A 17,431-nucleotide genomic window follows, 5' to 3' on the forward strand; every position below is an offset into this window, starting at 1 on the left:
CATGGCATTGCAAAGTAAGTAAATAAGTGCACAAAAAAAAGTTGGATGTAATACTTGTAAGCAGCCTGGCTCTTGTCATAATGATTTTGTTTGACCAACTTTTATGGCCTGAGAAGGGAGTGACCCGATTAATGTTTGCAAAGAATGAATTTTTTCGAGAGCCGCACGCTCACTAGTGACAAGCACTGACAGCAGTGACTGTGGGGCAGGGGAAAGCAAGGCTGCTTGCAAAACAGAGCCAACAAAACAATTCAGGAAGAGCCTTTTTTTATAGAGACTGTTTGGCATCAACCTCCATCGACTGTTCAGTCTTCACCATTCTATGACCGTGACATCTGCTACCAAGGAGCACTGGAGTGAGCACCAATCGGCACAGGGCAGGAAATAGCAGCACCCCACAGCACCCATGTGTGCTCCTCGGAGATGCTTTACAGTGGATCAGCCTTGCACTGATGGACCAGTTAAAAAGCTACTGGATGTGTGGAGTTGTACAGAGGGAGTCCATACATACAGTGTGATTCTCAAAGCTATTAGGGTATTCTAACATTGTGAAGAGGGAGCTCAGAGAGGTCCACATCCCCATGTGAGAACTGTGAAGTGTAAAAGAAGGAAACTCCGTATTTCCTAATCTTGTCAAGCATGACTGTTGCCATTTGAGTATTAAATGTGCAATAAATACAGGAAACAAGTACAAAGAACTATTGGAACAACTACAGACGTTATTGTTGTTGCCATAACTGGTCCTGACTTTTCACAACTAGTTTTATTAATCAGGAAACAAGTAGCTCCCTGAGCCCTGGAAATAATAAAGGGAAGCTTCCCATGGACCCACATCTCATCACTGACTGTGACGCCAGTTTAAATTTTTCCAAGGTTAAGTCATATTCAGAACCTTGCTGCACTGGCTCACAGGGTGACCACTGTGCACCTCAGCCTTCGGGTTGCTCTTTCGTATTTAATCAGCAGGCTATTTCCATCACCGTTATATATGTGATGACCTTTGAGATCTGAGCCCTTCTTGGGTGCCTGGCTGATATTTTCTTTGAGGAAGAACAGATAATTACACTGACAGGAAGACAGACAGGCAGAAGGATGATGCAAATGATTCACTTTGTTCAATCAGTTCAAATCTATCATGTGAAGAATAACTTTCAATTAAGTATTATTACATAAGTTATTATGTCAGAGCCAAATGTATACATGCTGTGCACACATACTTGGGCTATGGAGATAAAATCATAGAATCATAGAATCATTTGAGTTGACTTTAAAGGTCATCTGCTCCAATTCCCCTGCGATTAACAGGGACACCACAGCTAGATCAGGTTGCCCAGAGCCTTGTCCAGCCTTGACTTGAATGTCTTCGTGGATGGAGCTTCCACCATCTCTCTGGGCAACCTTTTCCAGCGCCTCACAACTCTTACTGTCAAAAACTTTTTCCTTACATCCAATCTAAATCTCCCCTCTTTTAGTTTGAGTCCATTTCCCTTTGTCCTATCAAATGATAAATACATCAAATCTTTGGAATAGATGAAAAATAGACATAAGCTCGTTTAAAATAGAGTGGCTGTGTGGGAAAAAAACAAAAAAAAAACAAAAAAAACCAACAGATTAATAACTAAAAACTATCTCATTTCTTTGTTTATTACTGTGGGAAAGAACAACAAATTTCATATAAATGGTTGGCAGTCTACCAAAGTACCACCCACTCCAGGGTTTTCCTCAGAAGTGCACACAAAAATGAATCCTGAAGGATAAACAGGAGACAGAGAGAACTGAAAAACTTATTTGGGGCATCATAATTCTCATGGGCAGTGCTCTGAACTGCTGGAGTAAGAGAAGCCCCTCTAACCATTGAGGGAAGGCTGGCAAAGAGCTAGAGGTGTGTCTCCAGAGCGATGAATATCCTAGAATAACAGAAGTAAATTTGGTAATAATTAATTTCTGTTTCATAGTACTACTTGAGAGGAATACTGATACTTAATAAAAATCAATAATAAATCCCACAAAGGTTTCAGATCTTTTACTTTTCTTTCTACCTCCACTTGTGTGGGCACTAACAACTCAACCCTAACAAACTTTCTTTGCTGCTGTTATTTTTACTTGATATTACAGTTACCTTTGATATTTGAGGAATGGAGATCATGAGAGAGCTGTAAAAATCTCTGTGAGTCAGCAGTTATTGATTCCTGTAATTTGACAAAGGGAGATGTGAGTGTATATACATATATAGATCTAATTCTGGCAGAGAATGATGCTAGGATTTGCAGCCTAGCTCCTGCCAGCCTCCCTCTGCACTATACAAAGCCTTTACTAAGCCTGAAAGCCTGGATTAGCTTGAGACACTTATTTGGGCAATGCCTTACTCTCGCATGGTGTTCCCAAATACAGGTGCTGAGAGTCACAGTGGGATCCACCACAAGCTCTGCTTCTCGCTGTTGACAGATGGACCTCAGTCCCTGCTGTGCTGTGGAGGAGACAGAATGTGTTCCCTGGGACAGAAGGAAGGATGGTCGGACCAGGAGGCAGAAAAATGTAGGGACAGACTGCTGGGGGAGTAATTCAGTCTGATTCTTTGCTCTTATTTGAATTACAAATGAAACCAAGACCTTTAACAGATGAAATTAGAGGAAGAATTCTGTGCTTTATGAAGAGGTATTTGTTTAGAGCTTAGCTGTTCCCAGGCTATTATTATGTGTCTAAAAATAATGACATTCTTATTCTAAATATCTTCTATATATCCTATATATCCTATAAATACAATCCAGCTTCATATGAATCAAGAAATGCCTTGGGAAATCACAGTATGAATGTGCATTGTCACTTGAATAAAATTGCTGTCTACTTTTAAATGCAAGACTTGGATTGTTGGTTTTTAATTTTTTCAGGTAACTAGCAGAATAATTAAAATGTATGCTGCCTCATTAATTATATAGTTATTGATTTTAGTGTTTAAAGACTAGAAGAAAAATATGAAGTCTTGCTGTGCATTGTAAACTAGGTCCTATTCCATGTCACAAATGCATTATAAACAATAAATGCTTCTAAAACACTCACAGGTTATTAAATAATTGGAATAACATAGTAATTCTATGAATAACGTGCACTTAATATCAAAATTTATTTGAAGAGTTTCCAACAAATTCAACACGACACTCCCCAAAGATGTAACAGGCACCTACTGGCTTTGCCAAAAGCTGTTGCATTGATTGGTCTCATAGGACTAAGTGCTCAAATCTGCAAACTGAAGTGCTTAATTCTTGTTTATTACTGATTTCAGTGCAATCAGACATCTAAGTGTCTTTGGGCATTTGGACATTGAACCAGCTTTGTTACTTTTGAAATTGCGATTATTACATATTTATCTGCCTTTTGATTCAATGTATAATTTTACAAATCCTTCAAGTACTAGAGGTTAAAGGATTAGGTCTCTTTCTTGCATCTTTGTACGCATTTCTTCATAAATACCAGGCCTTTGATTTTATTGCTAGATAAACTAAAGGTAAAGCACTAGATAACTGTGAGACAGAATAAACTGTCTCTCTCAGGACTAATTGGCATTAGGATGCCTGTCATAGAATCATAGAATCATAGCATCAAATAATCATAGAATCATAGAATCATAAAATCATAGAATCAGAGAATGGTTTGGATTGGAAAGAACCTTTAAGATCATCTATTTCCAACCCCTGCCTATAGACAGGGACACCTCCCTCTAGACCAGGTTGCTCAAAGCCTCATTCGGCCTGGCCTCAAATACTTCCAGGGAGGGGACATCTACAGCCTCACTGAGCAACCTGTTCCAGTGTCTCACCACTCTCACAGTAAAGAATTTCTACCTAATATGTAGTCTAAATCTACCCTCTTACAGTTTAAAGCCATTTCCCCTCCTCCTGCTGCTTCCTCCCCTTCTAATGAGTCCCTCTCCAGCTTTCCTGTAGGCCCCTTCAGGTACTGGAAGGCTGTTATAAGGTCTCTTTGGAGCCTTCTCTTCTCCAGGCTGAAGAACCCCAGCTCTCTCATCCTGTCCTCACAGCAGAGGTGCTCTCTTCTGTTTTTTGTTAGTACTCATCCTTGATTGGTTTTTGTAACAACCACCCTGTTACAGAGTTTCAGTGAAAATATGAAAGCTTTGTCTCTTCCTGTACTGGCTGCTAATACCACACTCACATCTCACCTGGAGGATACCAGCCTGTCTGCTGTTGCACTGCCCGCCTGTGATTGCCAAACTGTATAAAAACTCTTTCAGGTAGGATTATCTATGATAACGCATCTACAACCTGTGTGTGAGCAGCAATTCTGGAATGGACAGCTAATGCACACAGCCTTAGGGCAGAATGAAGCCCAGGCCTGTGAATATCACAGAATCACAGGATCACCGAGGTTGGAAAAGACCTTCAAGATCATCAGTCCAACCATCCATCTATCACCAATAGTACTCACTAAAAGGCAACTGCATATCAGTCAACACCAAACAAAACTTGGGCTATTTAGCTGATTTTGTCTGGAGAACAATCAAGATTTAACAGTACAACGAGGCAATTTTGTATCCAAGGAACACTAAATGTTCTCTCTTAGCCCAATACAGAATATAAGGAAATAAAGCTAAAAAGACTTTACATTTCATTATGTTTTCTAAAGAGCCTAAAAATCCATTTTAGAAACCTCAATTTCTAACAAAGCCTCAGAATTTTTCTAAATATTTAATTCTGTGGATGCAAAAATTACACACTTCACTAACATTCTTGGAATGCATCCAGTGGTTTGGTTGATCTTAAGTTTTAGGTAGTATTGCAAGAAGCTCCTGACAACGCACTATGCATTGAGATGCAGAGATCTTGCTCTGCTGGTGGGTATGTTTACAATTTGGAGATGGAAAGTATGTTTAAAGCTCAAAATCTGCAAACGTTTGTAAGCTTGTCATACTCAGAACATAATTTTGTAGAGAGAAGCTCTTTTGTAGCCATTCTTACAAATTCAGGTCTGCGGCTCCCCAGCTCTCTGTACCTCTGTCAAATACAGGCAAGTCGGGCTGGCTCGCTGAGTACATTTCTCTGAAGAGTCTCCAGGTCTGAGAAGCTTTACTCAAAGACCTTTTTCTACTTTTCCTGTGATACTGTCATAATTGCAGCACTCCTTCTGAAAAAAATGTGGTGCCTTCACTATTTTTCTGAACTTAGATGAGTTTTTGTTGGCATATCAGAGGAGGCTGGTAATCTCATCACATGAGAAGAGAATAACTAACAGACCTAGATGAACAGGGCAATGAAGTTATATCTAAAGCATAAGGAGGAAGAAATGGAATTTATTGTTCAGCTTCATGCAGGGAGGGTGCTGACTCACAGGCCTGGCTGGCTGATGGTACTTTCAAGCAACAGCAGGAGATAAATGAATAAAGAGAAAATAATGTCAGTCTATGCTTACTGAAGAGAAAGCTTAAGAATTGCCATGACTTCCCACATACTTCTGCAGAGCAGCTCTCTTCTGTTTCTAGTGTACAGCCAGAAAGAAGATGCTGAGTCCTGTGGATAATTGTATCTCCATGATTTCTGTAGGTGTTCTATCACTATCTGACAAAAAGGAGGACTTTAGGAAACTCGTGAGATCAAATTGTAACCGCCTGATGAAAAAGAATGTTTTTCACTTCCACGATAAAAATTCATTTTCTGGATGCTAAATGAAAATTAGGCAACCCCTGAGAAAACACTTTTTGTGAGAAATAAATCTTTGCTTATCTAAAAGCTATCTTGCCAAACGTAGAACTCATAGTCAGAAACCTACTGCTCACAAAAGCTCTGTCATATGCTACAATCATTATGTGAAGTTAGTGCTGTAAAACAGATCTTGGGTAAGAGAGAAGGCTATCAGTAAGCTACTGATAAAACCAGGAGATTTCTTTTTGTTTTGTTCTGTTTTGTTTTGTTTTCCTGAAATTTTTCATCCCTTTTCCTCATCAACACTGATTCACAAAGTTTTGCCCAGAAATTGTTGACATAACCTGCAGAACAGAGTCACTTTCAAACCCAGAAGTCATGATGCCGCACTGAAGCATGCAGCAAGCTCTAAAACACAGAGCAAACACCGGAACAGAACAAACCAGCACTGTTTGGAGCTCACAGTCCCTTAAGGTGCTGTGCTGCAGGGCATGCTGTGCTCAGCAGCGCTGGGAGCTGCCATCAGTGGTGGTGGGGCAGCCATCTCACACCTCTGACACAAGCCATTCCTAATAACTATCCTTTTAATGCACAAACTTCCCCTACACCTTCTTTCCCCTCCACATTACTTGTTCTCAATCATTTCTGTCTTCTGTCTGTGTAAGAACCCATCTTAGCAAGGCAGACTGCCTTCACCCTGCAATATGCTTGGTTCAACTCAGCAAGCTGAAAACTGGTCCCACACAGGGTCATATCTAGTTCTAAAAAAAAGTTTTCCATGAATTGTAGAGAGGAAAATAAGAGCAAAAAGGCAAATGTTTTTCCTGGCCTGAAGAGCACAGCCAGGATCATGTGCTCCAAAAGCTACCCAGATACAGAAGTTATATTTTCCTGCTTTTGCTATTCCTTCCTCCTTCCCCTTCCTACCAGAGTGCTTTGTTTTTCTTTACAAGGAAATATGATTCAGTTTTAACTTTGAAACACAAAAGCCTCTGAAATCAGCACCTTTCTTCACAGAAGAGTTATTATGACTTTAAAGACTATGAGAGCGTTCGGGAGAAAAATGAAAGATTGTTTTCTCTAAAAATGTATATGGTTGAATGTAGGGGGAACAATTTAGAAATGTGATGCATTGAAGTTGCTAATAAATATAACTCAACTAATATTATCTTCTTTGAAAATATTACCCTAATTTTGAAGATTTAGTTTCCCTTCTCTCTATTCTTCTTCCTTTCTTTTGGCACTCCAAAAGAATGAAATATAACTTTCCTTCTTATACAGCCAGTAAAAACCAAGGCCCTTGAAACATAACTTCAAATACAGATTTTTGTGCCAATCAAGGAATCATTTTCCACAAGAGTTTGTGTCTGATGTCTAAGCTAATTTTTCTTTTTAAACAACAGGCAGCACATGCACATGGGCAACTCTCATAGAAACTGAATTACTCAGGCATCTGAGAAACACACTGTGTAAGTCGGGCTGGGTGACACTGTTTGGCCTATAGCTAACCTGAAAAAACAGGTACGGAGCTGTCATAACTCTGTGAGTCACACAAGATCTCATGCTTACACAATATTAAGCTGTGACACCCAGGATGGTAACATGTTTCGGCTGTTTTATCTGGAATTAGAGGTTACCATGTGGATGACAATGTTACCAGGGCCAGAAGACACCAGGATGTTGAGAGGGGGAATTACCCTGAGACAATGACTGGCTCCATGGCTTGGAGGTGTATACGTGTTTTGCTGTCAGCTGCTTATATTGAGGTTTCTACACTTAAGAAGAATTAATTGGGCAATAAAAAGACTGAAACCATGTTAGTCATTTGCACTGCTGTCCCAACCATGTGAATGGAAGCAGCTTTGGGCTGTACTCTCAAATAAAACTCTTAAGACTGTATGAGAGATGTAGGACCTCCTGTAGTTGTGTTTTGCCTTTCAGCAAGTCATCTGAATAAAAGGCTGACTTTTCTTCCTCTTAGTCTCAATACAGATAAGGATTGCCAGCATAAAACACAAAAGCTCTCCTCTATGCTTACTGAAATACATTCCCACCATGTGTTGTCATAGGAGTGATGCACATAGTCTAGGCTGCCCAATGTTTTCCTATCATGAGACACAATTTTAGGGGTATTTAAAACTCAAATAAATGCAGGTAGCCCCTCTACATGGTTTTACTCCCCTTCACTTCTCTGGGTGTCCCACAGAGAAAGCAGTTCCTAAATGAGCAGACCTGGAGGAGAGCTACTGCAGTGCGGATAGGAGGGCAGCTAGAGGGACTGGGGGGACACCCAAAGGGGAACTGAGTGAGGAGACACAGAGCTGCCAAGAAACTGCCTCCCTGCCTCCTTTACCATCCCCTATTCTATCAGTATTTGATTTGAAAATATTTTTGCAGATGAATTTTTGTATAAAATCCTACATTTGTTTCTCAATCTTTTAGGTTTTCAGCTTTCATCAGGTGACAATAATATTAAGCAGCAGTTGTCATCCCAAAAGATCTTCTAACTGGTTGTGAGTGTTCTACTTCTTTTATTCTTTTTGTGCATTTCATTTAAAAGAAAAAAAGTGTGTATTTTCTTTTTTTTTCTTTCCTAATTGCCAGCTTGACAAATGAGACAGCAACCTAAAGGAAAGCTGGTAGCTTTCCACTCAATTAATCATCCCCAGCAATGAACACTCTCAGATGTGTCTCAGCCACACATTGGCAACCCCATTCTTTTCACATTGTACATTCAGATCTGTGCAGATTGCCCATCTTTGGTACATTTCCTTAGGTATAATGCTTTTAAATTTGGTAAACGTTTATTTTCAGGATGCACAGAAAGAAACAAACCCACTCAGAGTGAGCTGCTTGGCTCTGAAGAACTAGCAGGGACAATATGCTCTAGAAGGTTATTTCTGTCACTCAGATTGGCAAACATATCCCCGAACAGGATATAATTTGTGCAGAGGGCCAGCATAAGGACCATATGCAATTGAAATCCCAGTGAAATCCCATTTTAAAGGCACTGGTAGGACTATCTCACTCCATTACATTTTTCACAGGGATTAATTTCGTAAATATAATTTTTTAATGTCGTTTTTAAGGGAAAATTGGGCTTTAAATTGAGGAAGTGGCACCATCTTGTGGGTTGAAATGAAAATGTTTTTCTCTGGTAAATGTAACGGGCTTTTTCACTTTTCTCTCATTTATTTTTCTTTTTTGTTCCCATAACTCTGCAGAGAAGCCCCTTGAGTCCAGAAAATAACCATTTTGGATATCTGACTGTAGAGCAGAGGCCTGCTAATTTATGCTACAAGAGCACAATATTTTAATAACTTACCATGCTGCACAGATTTCTGAGACATTAGGCAATATCTATGAATGACTTTTGAAAATCCATGTTAAGGTTGGCCCCAAAATTTCCAGAAATAAAAATCATGAAATCCTTTATTAAAAAAAAACTGAAGTATAGCTGTCAAAGAAATAATGGCTATGTTTGCTGTTGCAATGTCTTTCTCCCAAAAGTAACTCAAAATTATTCAAGTCCATATACATAGAGCATTTCAGTTGGCTAAACAATGGAGTGGAGTGCCTTCTGAGAATATCAAGATCTGGCATGCTATGTGGTCTTCTGTAGATTGGAATGGTGGGCAGGACCAAAACTCAGAGAGAAGAACATGGCCCTTGTGTTGTATCCACATGGAAAGAACAAGCAGAGCTCACAGGTGGAAATTCTGAGTCAGACCCAAGTCTCCTGCCCTGGCCCCAGGCAGGACAATCCCAGTATGGAAGCAGCTCCAGCCATTTTGTGTTCTCATTTTATCCCTTCCCTTCCCTTCTCTTCCCTTTTACTTCCCTTAACTTCCCTATCCTTTCTCTACCCTTTCCTTTTCTTTTTCAATACCTTGAGTTCTTCCACTTTTAAAGGACTGATCAAACTTGTTAGAAACTCACTGAGGAGGTAAAAAAAAGAGAAGACTACGAAGGTTGTTGATGATTGAGTATTGTAGTCTGCCTGTACGGATTTAGTATGCAGATAGCTGTAGGGCTAATAGTAAATGTGTATTGCTTGGGCTCACTTACTTAAAGGCATGCCCATTATCACAATCATTTATCTCAATGGGATTATCACTCTACAGTACCACCAGTGGAGATGTCTAAACTGGTCACTAAGGCTCTTTTTCAATGCCTGAGGAGAAATAATTGCCTTTAGGGTGCAGTTCATAAAATACCAAATATCTGAAATAGATCAGTTGACTCATACCCTTGAAGTGCTTATTTCTCTTTGGTTATAAAGAGAACACGATGTGATTAGAGTAGACGCAGATAGCTCCTGGAGCAATTTGCATACAGTCAAATGAGTCCCACCCCTTGTGTCTAATTATCAAGATTTTTTGGGACCTGTGGTACTTAGTACTCCAAATGACTTAATAAAAAATATCTTAAATATGGATTTCAAGAATCAGTTCTAAAGATTAAGACTGAATAAAGAGTAATTGAAATGGCTTAATATAGGACTATGCATGCTGCATCAAGAGGTTGGCATGATCCTTTGTGGTGAGCCTGTGAGAGGAACTGTATATTATAGCACTAGTTGGTTTTCATTCAGAGACTTTTTCATTTCTTGCCTTTGGTAAGTGTATGTACGAAGTGACATTAACTGTGTGCAAAGTAACAATAACTGCTCTATTTAATCACTGAAATAGTAGTTAACCCTCAGATATTTGTTGTTAATTGCAACTTCAATTTAAGTCCCAGAATAGAAGCTAGGCTGTAAAGCAAAACCTACCATGACAGCTTTTTCCTTCCAAAATCAGAGAGTTCTACAAAGAATTGGTGTTTTCCTGTGTGAGAAAGGCTCAGAGACTGTTTCCTCATCAATGAGCAGATGGATGAATTTCTCAGTGCCCGTGGGACTCATCTCTTCCTCCTGACTCTGCCACAGGACTCAGAGGCCTAAGACCCTCATCCTGTCGTCACAGGTTCTGCTTCTCTTTCCTGATGGAGACAGGAGTCTGGCTGGATGCAGCTGGCACCCGCATGTTTCTGGATACAACTCTTGGATCTCCCCATTCTTGAAGGTTAAACTGCTAGAGACGTTATTCATACAGGTTATACTGCTAGGGGAATTGTTCATCTGGGCTTCATGCAGCTTTATGCTGCACTTCACCCTCATGGAGATAAGGTCTCCATTTCAGAAATGTTGACTCAAGAAATATCTGCAGGGATTTTTGATGAGGTCTGTTTTCTTGAAGGTCTGCTTCCCATTATCTTCTCTTCAGAGGGGTCACTACACGGCACTGAATGGATGCATGTTGTAAAATAACGGCAGCATCTAATCAAGAACAAATATAAAGACATACCAAAAATTGAAATATATAAAAAGTTGTGAGAGCCAGATATTAACAAATGGCTCCTCAAAATGTTACTTAGCAAGGTAGAAATTAGCCACCTGTGAGTTTCATGAGATTAAGCAAGTCATAGTAAATGTGCATATTGAGAGCAACCCAGTTATTCAGACTCAGTGTGGAAAGACACCAGATTTTATGCAACAAATTCAGAACATCAATGAGAACCACAGTATAATTTGGGTAAGATGCACTGTCTAGAAGTTAAATGTCCAGTATGCAAGGAAAGAACAATCCCTTCTCCAACACAAAGCTCTTGGCAAATATAGGACTTTGCCTAGGCTCCCTGGCTCTGCATTTGTAGGAAACATTTGAACAGACCAAAATAATTACAGAAATACTGCCTTAGGCAAAGCAGGAATCTGGCTGACCCTTTGGCCTGTTCTTCAGTCCGTCTCATTCAGGTGCTAGCCACACCATCCAGCTTTCCATCTCCTGCTGAGTTTCCGAGTAGAAAACAACACAGAGAGCAGAAGCTGTTCCTGTGGCTCCCCAGGCCCGACAGCGAGCATGGTGCAATTGGAACCTCCGCCTGAACCTCTCCTTGTGCCAGCTGCAGCCTGTGGTTGCAACTTCCAGAGAGCACAGAAAATCATTTCAACTTTAAAATTTGAAGAAAATTCAGAGTGAGACTGAAATGAGAGGTACTGTTGAGCGCTGAACCATAACATAGCTATTTGGGCATGCAAAGCTATTCCCATACCACTCATTAGTAAAAATACAATATGAAGATAACACTGCAGATAAGATTACATACTGGAGAACCAGTCAGGTACTCGATGCATTTCAATTATCATAGGTCTACTGAATTCACCTTGCACCCACTACAGATCTATTTGATGTACTGTAAATGTTTACCATGGGAGGAGATTATATGCCGACTGCACTTTAGCAGCAGGATGTTTTTTCCACATGATTTTAGATTCAAATCATCTTGCATGACTAGCAGCAACTTCAGAAATTCATATGAGAAAGCAAAGTTATTCAAAACTTTCTAAGAAAAAGCCATACCTCTTGGAAGTCCTATCTGTCCTCAGGCAATAATAGCAGACCCAGAGAGTACAGCTTCATTAGAAGTCCAGTTGGAGTCTTAGTTCTGTAGAGGTTATCATGGCTGAATAACTTTAAGGTCTGCGTTGGATATGGGCAGATTCTGTTTCCAAATATTTTAAATCTCTCATTGCTTGCTCAGAAGCACGTGTTGAAATGCAATTCACTTATGTAGAACATTTATTGCTTTTTGACTGTTTGCTTGTCATAACTTTTGGCATAATTTTAGCTAGGCAGTTTCACTCAGTGCAGAGGAAGTTCAGCAAAGCACAAACTTTGTGCTTTTCTTACTTACTGCGCCTTTGAGGTAGAAGGGAAAGTCAGAGCAGCCAACAACACACAGCAAGCAACCAGTGCTCTAAACTAACAGAGAAGGAATCACATGCAGAAATGGAAACTGTGAACAGAGTCATTGTTGACTGTCGATATTAGAAAGTGTTCAATTAGGATACAGAATTCCAACAGCAGTATTTTCTAATGGTGGTAGAGCCTCAGTTAACTTTTCTTCCTGCTCTCCTCTCTCCTGATAGGTGCCATTCCAAACTGTATAAGTTTTGTGCCCACAAGTACAGCTCACAGTCACCTTGAGATGCCCTCCCCCAGGCAGCTAACAATAGTGCCCCATCTGAGCAATCTAAAGGTCGTGATAATGGAAGGGTGAAAACAAAAAATGCCTTCTTGTTCATGGGCAGCCATGGGCAGAAGGATTACACCAGGAGTGGAGCTTCATGATCACATAGCTGAATGCCTTGAGAGCTGCACTGAGAGTTGCCCACCACCGAGGTGTTCAGAGAGCTCACCAAGAGTCCAGCCCACACAGTGCCCAGGGCACACACACAGTGTAGCAGAGCATCAGGACTTTGCTCCCAGATGGCTGGTGCTCAGCTCTCTGCTGCTCCAGCACCCTGTCTATCGCCTCCACGTCCCCCATTTTTTCAGCATTCCTCCTTTGAATCATTACAACATCATCTGTGATCTCCCTAATTTTCCCCTCTGTGAGTTTGCTGAGTTGGATGGCTGGCCATTACATATGCCAAACTATTATTTCTAATATTGGAAAAAGCATTTTCCAATATATGTGCCTTATTTTTTTGTGACAAGATGGGTGTCTGCATTTTTAAATCATTTTTAGTACATTTGCATTTTTCACTTATAAGTTAGCCAGAGGTTATAAGGGTATATATGGCCAAATTCTGCAGTTACGTGAGAGTAAACCCAGCATAAATCCAAATTTATAGCCACAGGAGATATAGCAAATGTTAATGAATCCACAAAGTTAATTTAGAGGAAATGGTTTTTCTAACTTTTGTGTGTTTAAAATCAACACCAGGCGGTATTGTGATAGATATATTAGCATTTTACTGATATTCTTATTTCAAATGAAGCTTGCAAGAAAAGTATCTTGCTCAAATGGGATATCAAAAAAAAACAAACACCAGTTTTTTACTGATGTAACAGTTGCTCTATTCCCGTGGGCAAACACCATGCAGATAATTGCTGCTGGCTGGTGGGTTCTGTACCATTAGATATCCTGTCTTTCTGATGAGATGCTGGAAGTCCTAGCCTAGCAATCCCTAGCCTTATTCCATTTGCACAGCTACATGGATTCTCTACCAGCTGTCCTCTGAGATACTGCAGCTTACTGCCCCCACAGCCAGTGAAAGAAATCTGCCCTTCAGCATTTACAGAAGTGTATTGTTTAATAGGATTACATTTAAATTTCTATAAAGGTTGTCAATCCAACGCTTATGACTCACAGTGGAAAATTCCTCTGAGAAAGACTTCATTTAACCATTGACCTGCAGATTCAGAGTGTGAGCAGAGCACTAAAGAGAGGTTATAATTTTTTTAAGCTAACCTGGCTGCAACAGTCTTCTTTACATTTTACGAAATGCAGTAGAGATTGTCTGTTATTGGAAAGTGCTAAATAGAATGAAAATACTTTTTGTCAAGTACTGTTAGATGTATTTTGTCATCCTTTTTCTATTCAGAGCAGTTTTACCACTGCAGACTAAACAAAGACTTAAATTAATATTGGGCAGACTTGTTTAGTAGCTACTGTCCACTGCTCTCCAACAGACACCAAATCATTTATTACTTTTATACAACTTAAGTTGGGGGATTGTGAATTCATCCAGTGACTGCTTTTATTATAACTTCTTAGATGCCTGCAAAACTCATAAGAACAGAAAATGTAAAGAGATTTTCTGAATTACTGAGTCCCATCGTACGGTGTTAAAGGCAACTCTATAGAATCCCTTTGATAAATGTCTCGAGCTCCAGGTAAAAGGTGGTTTCCTTCTTTTGCACCCACTTAACCCTGCTGGAGAAATGGTACAGACTGTCCTCACAATTAGGAATCTATACTTTCTTGTCTACATGTTTTCAGTATTAATTTCTAAACATTTTCGTTTGAACCAATGCTGCCTTTTCTTTCAAGAAGGCATTTCTTCCCTGAGATATTTCTCATAAAGTCTCTCATCTAATATACAAGGATGCAGTCAGTGTGCATCATTTAACAATTACATGTATCCATAGGATAGATACATGAGTATATCACTCCAAAAGTAATGCCTCCTATTTATATCCATGGAAACTACAACAGTTACAAAGAGTATGATAAGACTATTTGATAGAGCACATTCTCAGCTACAAAATTCATCTTCTTGAAAACGGGCAGACAGAATCATATGCATTATTTCCAGTCAGGTACATTAAGGCCTTTACAAGTGTAATAACACCTGCCTGGCTTTAGCAGCAATCTCTCCCTTTGAAGTCCTCACGGCTTGCATTTGCCTACCCAAGTCTCCATGCTGATAGTTCTGCACCATGCTTGCTTTCCTCAGCTGAGACACTTAACCAGCACTTCTTCCTACCAAATTTCATCTCGCTCCTATAACTCATCCTCAAAGCCAAGGTGTTCTTTCTTTCTGATGTTCAGATTATCCTCATCCAGGAAGACAATAAATAATAGATAAAGATAGCTCATGTTGCAAAATTAAACAGGCTTCAGGTTATGGATTGCAGCACTTCTGCAATAAAACACAGGTGATTATAGAGATTTTGGCAAACATTCTATATATTCAAGAACAATACTAAAAACTGAGTGTATCATCATTTTGTCAAAAACATTTTTCAGCGTAAGTATGAATTGATTTTGCCTTTTCTTTTGAAGGTTTGCAGTTCATGCATTTATTCCAGTCAGTCTACTTTATACCTTAGGCAACTAGCTAACAAGGGATTAGCATGAAAGACACCTCCATAAACAGATCTGTGCAATGCACTCTTTCAACCCTGACCTTGCATGCAAATGTAGCTGGAGAAGGAAGCACAGACACAGTGCAGCAGCCAAACACACTTACACCTGCTTCGGATACTGCGACTCAGGAATACTTGGTTAGACATTATGGGTGATAGAGCACCACAAAACTGACCCAACTGAGTTATGCTGTAGTTGTAACCACAAACCTAGAAAAGAAAGTGTTCTTATTTCTTATGATTATACACTGGAATCCAGCTGGCATTCACAAGCAGGAAAATGTAGTGACTAAAGGCTGCCTTCTTCTCTCACACTTAGGGTAGGATTTCTCATATTTTCTAGTTTTGAGACAATTTAGAAATGATCACCGTAGCTAACAGAAATCAAAACAAAAGCCAACTGCAATGTGGTATTATTAAAAATGATACTGACTTATTCCTTCTAATTTGAACAAATGACTTTTTACCACAGTTAAAAAGAACTTAGTTGCTAGCGAGTTGAGAGCAAAATTAAACCCCTCTGAAACAAACACTGTGCAGGCTATGCTTATGGAAAATCATTCTCACAGTAATCAGCTGTACATGCTGACACACTTGTTCTTTTCTGGTTGCCTAGTTGTCTACCAACCTCCCCTGGCTCCATGCCATGACCTCTGTGAAAGAGCTGCTACAGCAGTAGCAAGTATTTTCCCAGAAAGCCTCATTAACTGCGCTGTGGCTTCTAGCTCTCAAATAGTTCTTGGCCTTATTGCAATTATTGTGAAAGTGTTTTAAATGAACATACTTGGTTGCATTTTTAAATTGATACAAGAGAATTCGAGGCCAAGAAACCTGACTGGGCAGAACAGGTCAGTATTGCATGTTATGCAGTTTGAACAAACACTGAAAAGTAAGTCCAAAGTTACAACTTCTAACACATGCAGTTCCAGCTTTCTTAAAATCCACAAGAAATATCTCATCAGATGAAAAATTACAGGTCTGAAACAGACAGATATTTTTTAACAAAATTGAAAGTTGGCTTGAAGCACTGTGGCGCCTACAAAAAGTGGTACATACATATCTTTCAAAATGCACTTGTTGCAAACAAATATAGAAAAAAAATTCAGTTAAAGGAACTTAAATGAATGTCTCTATTTCAGTTTATAGCCTACAGAGTCAGCATTTATCCACGCTGGTTAGTTTTAGGAGGCAAGATGCAGATGTTCCCCTCAAAGTTTAATGCTTCCTCCCTTGACACAGCCTTTGAGTTCTCATAGGTATTTGAGAGGCACCAGACCAAGGCAGGGATTCAGGCACTGCTGTGCAACAGAGACAGCAATATTTTAGTTAGTACTCATGAAAAGAAAAGAATGAGTAGTTCTCATCAAACAAACTAGTAACTTCTGCTCCTTTGCAAGGAGCACGACTTTGTTGGCAAGCATGAATAAAGTGGCAGATATTCATGTGATACGCTGATACCGTGTTTATGTACCATCTTAAAATAGCATGGAAAGAGTTCTTAATTGAATGAAACAATAGGGTAGACAGAAGAATACCAATCAGAGTAACTTGTCTGCATATGCTAAATGTGCTAGATATTCCTTAGTTGTTACAGAAATTTGATTAGCTTTACTTACCAGGATGCATTCAAACATAAAGATTTTTAGACTTTTTACTTCTGTGGTGAAAAACCAGGCAGACTGCAGGTTGTCTTGCTGGTTCATCATATACATAAGCAGCAGTCAATTGCATATAGTTTTGAAAAACAATTTGATGGTTTTCATTCCTCTTCTCATGACAGTTTGCTATACTTTCCGTTTCATCTTGCTTATATACTGTTAAGTTTCTCTGTCTGTTAAGTGTGTTCTCTTTTTCCTCTAAAAACCATTTGGGTCACCACGCCAGAGGCTGTAGTTGGCCTGAAGCTGACATAAATAATCTTGAATAAAAAAATCAGGCTGATCAAGATATACATATTCTCAGTTTTGCTTAATGAGGTCGAGCAACAAGCCTTCAAAAATGATCATATGCAAAGACTGCTGCTCTTTTCCCCTTCCCTTCCCTTCCCTTCCCTTCCCTTCCCTTCCCTTCCCTTCC

The sequence above is a fragment of the Centrocercus urophasianus genome, unplaced genomic scaffold, assembly GCF_019232065.1.
Source record: "Centrocercus urophasianus isolate 14NV4802_14NV808 unplaced genomic scaffold, USGS_Curo_1.0 seq_15, whole genome shotgun sequence".
NCBI lineage: Eukaryota > Metazoa > Chordata > Aves > Galliformes > Phasianidae > Centrocercus > Centrocercus urophasianus.